Source organism: Camelus bactrianus, chromosome 9 (assembly GCF_048773025.1).
Source record: "Camelus bactrianus isolate YW-2024 breed Bactrian camel chromosome 9, ASM4877302v1, whole genome shotgun sequence".
Lineage (NCBI taxonomy): Eukaryota > Metazoa > Chordata > Mammalia > Artiodactyla > Camelidae > Camelus > Camelus bactrianus.
In genome coordinates this window covers 5,895,703-5,901,716 of record NC_133547.1, presented here as the reverse complement: position 1 = coordinate 5,901,716, position 6,014 = coordinate 5,895,703, and positions in this window count along the sequence as shown.

Here is a 6,014-nt window from a genome sequence, read left to right as displayed (position 1 = left end):
CTTTATGCTGTATGCACACGTTGTGGCTGTCAAAAGTTTCACCCACCCCTTGACTATTTTCAGATTTTACTGTGCTCCATGGACCTTGTAAAGTAATTGACATAAAAGAGTGTATTGCCTGAACCAAGGCAGGACTTTGCTTATTTAATGAACACACTGACTTTTTAAATATCCCCATTTGAGAGATGGGAAAACTGAGGCTTAGCAGGGTCCAGCCACTTGCGCTGGGTCGCAAAGGAACGCAGAGACAGAAGCGGGAGTGGGGGAGTGGCAGCCAGGATGGGGGTCACACCATGAACGCTGTTGGGCAACCATAATGGTCCGGGTTTGGTGTTGGCGTGAGGCAGGCGGAAAAGAATGCCAAGGAAACGGTTGGAGGGATTTGGCTTTGAGTCCAGTGGAGGAGGTGGTGGAATTCCAGGAGGCGGGGCCAGCGCCGGCCTGGGGGTGCGGGACGGGGATGCTTTCCCACAGTCCGCTGCCCGTGCCCAGCCCCCTCCCGGTCCAAACTGCCTGGTTGCAAACAGTGGCCTGTTCTCCTGTACTGCCATGGGAGGATAAACTGTCCCAAGCTCTTTGGATAACTCTTTGGTAAGATCTAGGAGGGCTGGCCATGTGCATGTCCCCCCTCCTCAGTGTATCCCTGTGAGAAATGGGTGCACGTGACCGCCAGGGGACACGGACACGAATGCCCACAGTCCTGCTCTTCAGAATGACCCCAAGCCGGAAACAACCCAAATGTCCAGCCGCTGGCGACTCACTAGATAAACCCGCTGGGTTTTTGGTAGATAGTACAACTGCATGCCTGTTTCACGTTGTTTCATTGAAAACCAATCAGTGTTTTCCTTCTTTTCTAGTAACTTGGTGTAAAAATCATGTGCTGCAGCTTTAGGATTTTTTTCAAAATTTTTTGATCTTTGACTTCTTTTTTAATTTAAAATTTATTATTATTTTTTCATTGACATTGTCTTTATGAAATACTTTAAATATTCTTAAATGATGAATCTTGTTAATGTCACTGGGTTGCCACATTGCCAACACTTACAGTTTCTTTGTATTCTGTTGCTTGAGGAGGCATTTGTCCAGGTGCAAGGACTGCAGCAAAGGGTCCCAGGTCCCAGCCTGTCTCACCTGGACTAATACTGTCCCTCCCTTCACATCACCTACGTGGACACACACTTCCTGTCTTTGCTCTGCCTAATGTCATGGGTCAGTTGGTTCTGCGACATCAACACCCTTCTGATGCAAACAGAACTTTGTACCACTTACGCAGTAGCAAGAATGCAAGATTGGACCTTTCAATCCCTGGAACACAACTTTTTAAGTTCACAATTGCAGAAATGTGGAGCGTTTTCACATTGGTCTCTGGCCAATGTAATTATCATTGTGAGTAGTATGTTTTGCATGTATGACTTAATAAATCCTTGAATCCTCAAAAAACAAAAACCCGCTGTGGCCCATTCACCCAATGGAATTCCACACAGCACTGGGATGAATGATCTCCAGATATGCACATTGTCTCAGATGCATTTCTCACATATGACGTTGAGCAGAAGAAACCACATGCAAAAGAATATGTGATCTCCCATTTCATTGACAGAAAGCTCAAAACGGGCCAAATGCTTGAATGATTAATGGATGATTAACGGATGAGATTAAGTCTGCAGCACAGTAGCATTAAGGACATTCACATTGCTGTGCAGCCATCACCACCATCCATCTCCAGAATATTTTTAACCTTGCAAAACTGAAACCCAGTCCTCATTAAAGACTAACTCCATTTTCCCCCTCCCCTCAACCCCTGGCATCCAATATTCTACTTTCAGTCTCTATGAATTGAACGACTCTAAGTACCTCATGTAAGTGAAATTGTGCCGTGTTTGTGTTTCTGGGACTGGCTCATTTCACTGAGCATCAAGTCTTCAAGGTTCATCCACGTTGCAGAATTTCCTTCTTTCTTAAGGCTGATACATATTCCATTGGATGGATAGACCGCATTTTGTGTACCCCGTCATCTGTCGATGGACATGTGAGTTGCTTTTATGTGATGTGATAATATTTCACATTAAAAAAAGCTTTATAAAAAATAATATGCAATAAAAAAGAAAAGGAATACATATATAGATGTATAACTGAATCACTATGCTGGACACCAGACACTAAGACAACATTGCAAATCAATTATACTTCGATTTAGAAGATAAATAAATAATTAAAATTTTTACCAAAAAAGAAAAAAAATAGAAAATCTTCAAAAAGAATATGCGGTGCTATTTGCTGAATAAATAGCGTGCACACACATGCACGTGCACATACACACACACTCTGGCCTGGGCCTGGGTACTTCTCCCCTAGTTTAGTGACTCTCACGCCCACAGGGTGGGGGAACCGTCACACCCACAAGTGCCAGGCTCCAGATACAGTCACACCCACCAGCCAGCTTCCTCCCAACTCTCCGCAAACAGCTTCACCACCGCCTCCTCTCCCAGCCTGGGGCTGTCCACCCTCCTGCAACCCCAGCTGCCCTTCCTGTTCTTCAAACTCGATGCCTCACTCTGTCTCTCTTTTTGTCTTTCCCTCTGTCTGGGTCTCTGTTCCCCATCTCTGGGTCTCGACATTTCTGTGTCTCTCCTCTTTCTTGGCTTGCTTTTCCATTTCCTTCCTTCCTGCCGGCCTTCTTTTGATCTCTGTTTGGGGAACAACGTACTCGCTGTGTGACCTTGGGCAAGAGTCTTCACCTCTCTGTGCCTCAGTTTCTTATCTGTACCATGGCTTGTGCAGGACAGATATGAAGCCGAAGGAAGTTACTACCTGTTCCCTGGGGCATCTGGTATACAGCTGGTACTCAATCAAGACCACAGCCAACATGGTGACTCTGCACCAAGCCCTGGGCTAAGCTTTAAGCCATAATGACTCATTTGCCCCTCACAGCATCCAGTTTACAGATAAGAAGACTGAGGTTTCCAGGCTCGTTGAATTGCCCAAAATCAAACAGCGAGTAAGTGGTAGGGCCAGAGTTTGAACCCAGGTCACCCGGCCCCTCCCCTCGCCCTGTGCTGTGAGATCTCTATAATATTAACAGTTATGTTTATCAATGAGCATCAGAAGTTTCCAACTGAGGCACTACTGACATTTGGTTCTGGATGATTCTTCCCTTGGGGGCCATCTTGTGCATTGTTAGATGTTCAGCTGCATCTCTGGCCTCCACCCACAAGATGTAAGCACCCTCACCCCCACATGTGACATCAAGAGCTGTCTCGATATTGCCAGATACCCCCACTGGAGACCACTGAATAAACACTAGGCAGGAGAGTCCAGTGATCTAGCCATGGGCTAGTGAGGACTTAAGAAGTAAAACTCTGGGGTTGCAAAAGACACCATCCAGAAAGTGAAAAGATGACCCACAGGATGGAAGAACACACTTGCAAATCGCAGATCTGATACGTGACTTATATCCAGGATACATAAAGGACTCTGACAATTTGACAATTAAAAATAACTAAAATAACCCAATTAAGAAATGGGTGAAGAACATGAATAATCATTTCTCCAAGGAAGAGGTACAAAGGACCAATAACCACCTGGAAAGATGCTGAACGCTATTAGTCATCAGGGAAACACAGGACAAAACCACAAGGAGATACTGCCTCCCACCCACTGGGGTGGCTACATTGAAAAGTCGGGTGATGGTAAGTTTTGGCCAGGGTGTGGAGAAACTGGAAACTTCATGCACCACTGTTAGGAATGTAAAATGACACAGCTTCTCTGGAAAACAATCTGGAATTCCTCAAAAAGTTAAACATGGAGTTACCATATGACCCAGCAATTCCACTCCTTGGTAAATATCCAAAAGATTAGAAAGCAGAAGTCCACAAAAAAAAAAAAAATGTACCTGAATGTTCAGAGAGAGGGACTATTCACAATTAATGAAAAGTGGAAAGAGCTGAAATGCATGTCCACTGATGAATGGATAAAGAAAGTGTGATTTATTCAGTCAGTGGAATATTACTCAGCCATGAAAAAGGAGCGAAGCACTGACACCTGCTACAATGTGGATGAATCTTCAAAACTTTATGCTAAGTGAAAGAAGCCAGACACAAAAGACTATGTATTATAGGATTCCATTTATAGGAAATGTCTAGAATAGGCAAATCCACAGAGACAGAAAGTGGATGAGTGGTTGCCAGGGGCTGGGGGGTTGGGAGGGATTGCTAATGGGTGCAGGGTTTCTTTTTGAGATGATGTAGATGTTCTGGAACAAGACAGTGGTGCTGACCACATAATCCTATGAATGTACTAAAAGCTGCTGAATTGCCCTTGTTAAAATGGTGAATTTGGAGTTGGAGGGAGGGATAAATTAGGAGTTTGGGATTAACACTCTACTATATATATAACAGATAAACAATAAGGACCTACTGTATAGCACAGGGAGCTATATTCGGTATCTTATAATAACCTATAATGGAAAAGAATCTGAAAAAGAATATATATGTATATGTATGACTGAATCATTTTGCTGTACACTTGAAACTAACACAACATTGTAAATCAACTATACGTCAGTTTAAAAAATGGTGAATTTCATGGTAGGTAAATTATATCTAAAAAAGTTTAAAATTAAAAGCCAGAGAGGGAGACTCTGAGGCGTAGAGTCAGAATCCCAGCCTGGCCCCCATGAGCTGTGTGGCCAGGAAGATAGTTCCCTCCCTGAGCTTCAGTATTCTTATCTGTGAAATGAAGAAGCATTAGTATCTCTATGATACTTTTGCTCTGAGGGGCAAATGGGATGATGAATTTAAAGTCCTTGGCACATAGACATTGCCCCATAAATGTGAGTTAAAAGCAGCAGGAGAGAGGTATCCCACTGATTCACTCAGACATTCTGATTGGGAAAGACTCCACCCCTATCCTCTCTCCTTGGTCCTGGCCCCAGCCCTGTCCCTGGCCTCCCTGCCTCCAGTCTCCCCATCCAGCCCATTCCCTCCAGGGCCCCAGAGCTGATTTGCCCCCTGCTTTGCTCACAGCCCTCCCATGTCTCCCCAATGCCCCCAGGACAGAGCTCAGCCCAGCATTGGAGATACTTGGCATCACCTTCGCTTGCCTGCCTCCTGCCTGTATCACCTTTACTGTGCAGACATGGGCACTCAGGGTAGCCTGAATCACACCTCCAGACCCTTGTCCAGGCAGGTCCCTGTGACCAGAATGCCCTCCCTGTACACTGCCCAGTGGACTCAACTCCACGCCCAAGTCACAGCCTGGCACATGCCCTTTGACCGGCAACAACCATTCCAGGAATTCAGTCTTCAGATAAAACTCACACATGAGCTCAAAGAACTAAGTGCACGAATATTCACTGCAGTACTGCAGAATCCTAGAAGATTAGAGGGGAAATAACCTAAACGTTCATCAGGTGGGGACTGTCAGGTAAGCCCCAGGAGGAGGCTGTAAAATCAACAAATGTGATAGATGCACACAGTTACGAGATAGGTTCCTAAGGGAAAAACACAGGGTGTAAAACCAAGTGTACGCTGAGCTCTGCCCCTCCTTAGCTTGCTGTGTGAGCTTGGGAAAATTACCATACCTCTTTGAACCTCCATTTCCTCATCTATAAAGTGGGATATTCATAATCTTAATGGTTGAGGTGAAGACTGTATAATAAAACATGTTGGGGGAACCATATATATACAAGTATCCCAAAAATGTGAGATTTTAATATTAGGGCAGAGATCAGCAAACTTTTTGTATAAAGGGCCAGTTTGTAAATATTTTTGGACTTTGCAGACCATATGGTCTTGGTTTTTTGTTTGTTTGTTGTTTTTTTGGGGGGTAATTAGGTTTATTTATTATTATTATTATTTATATTTAATGGAGGTACTGGTGATCAAGCCCAGGACCTTGTGTATGCTAAGGATGTGCTCTTCCACTGGGCTCTACCCTTCCCCATTCTGTTGCATGGTCTTATGTCCCAAAAAGAAGAAAACAAAGTGCGAAAGGAGATTGAGAGTGAAGGGGGT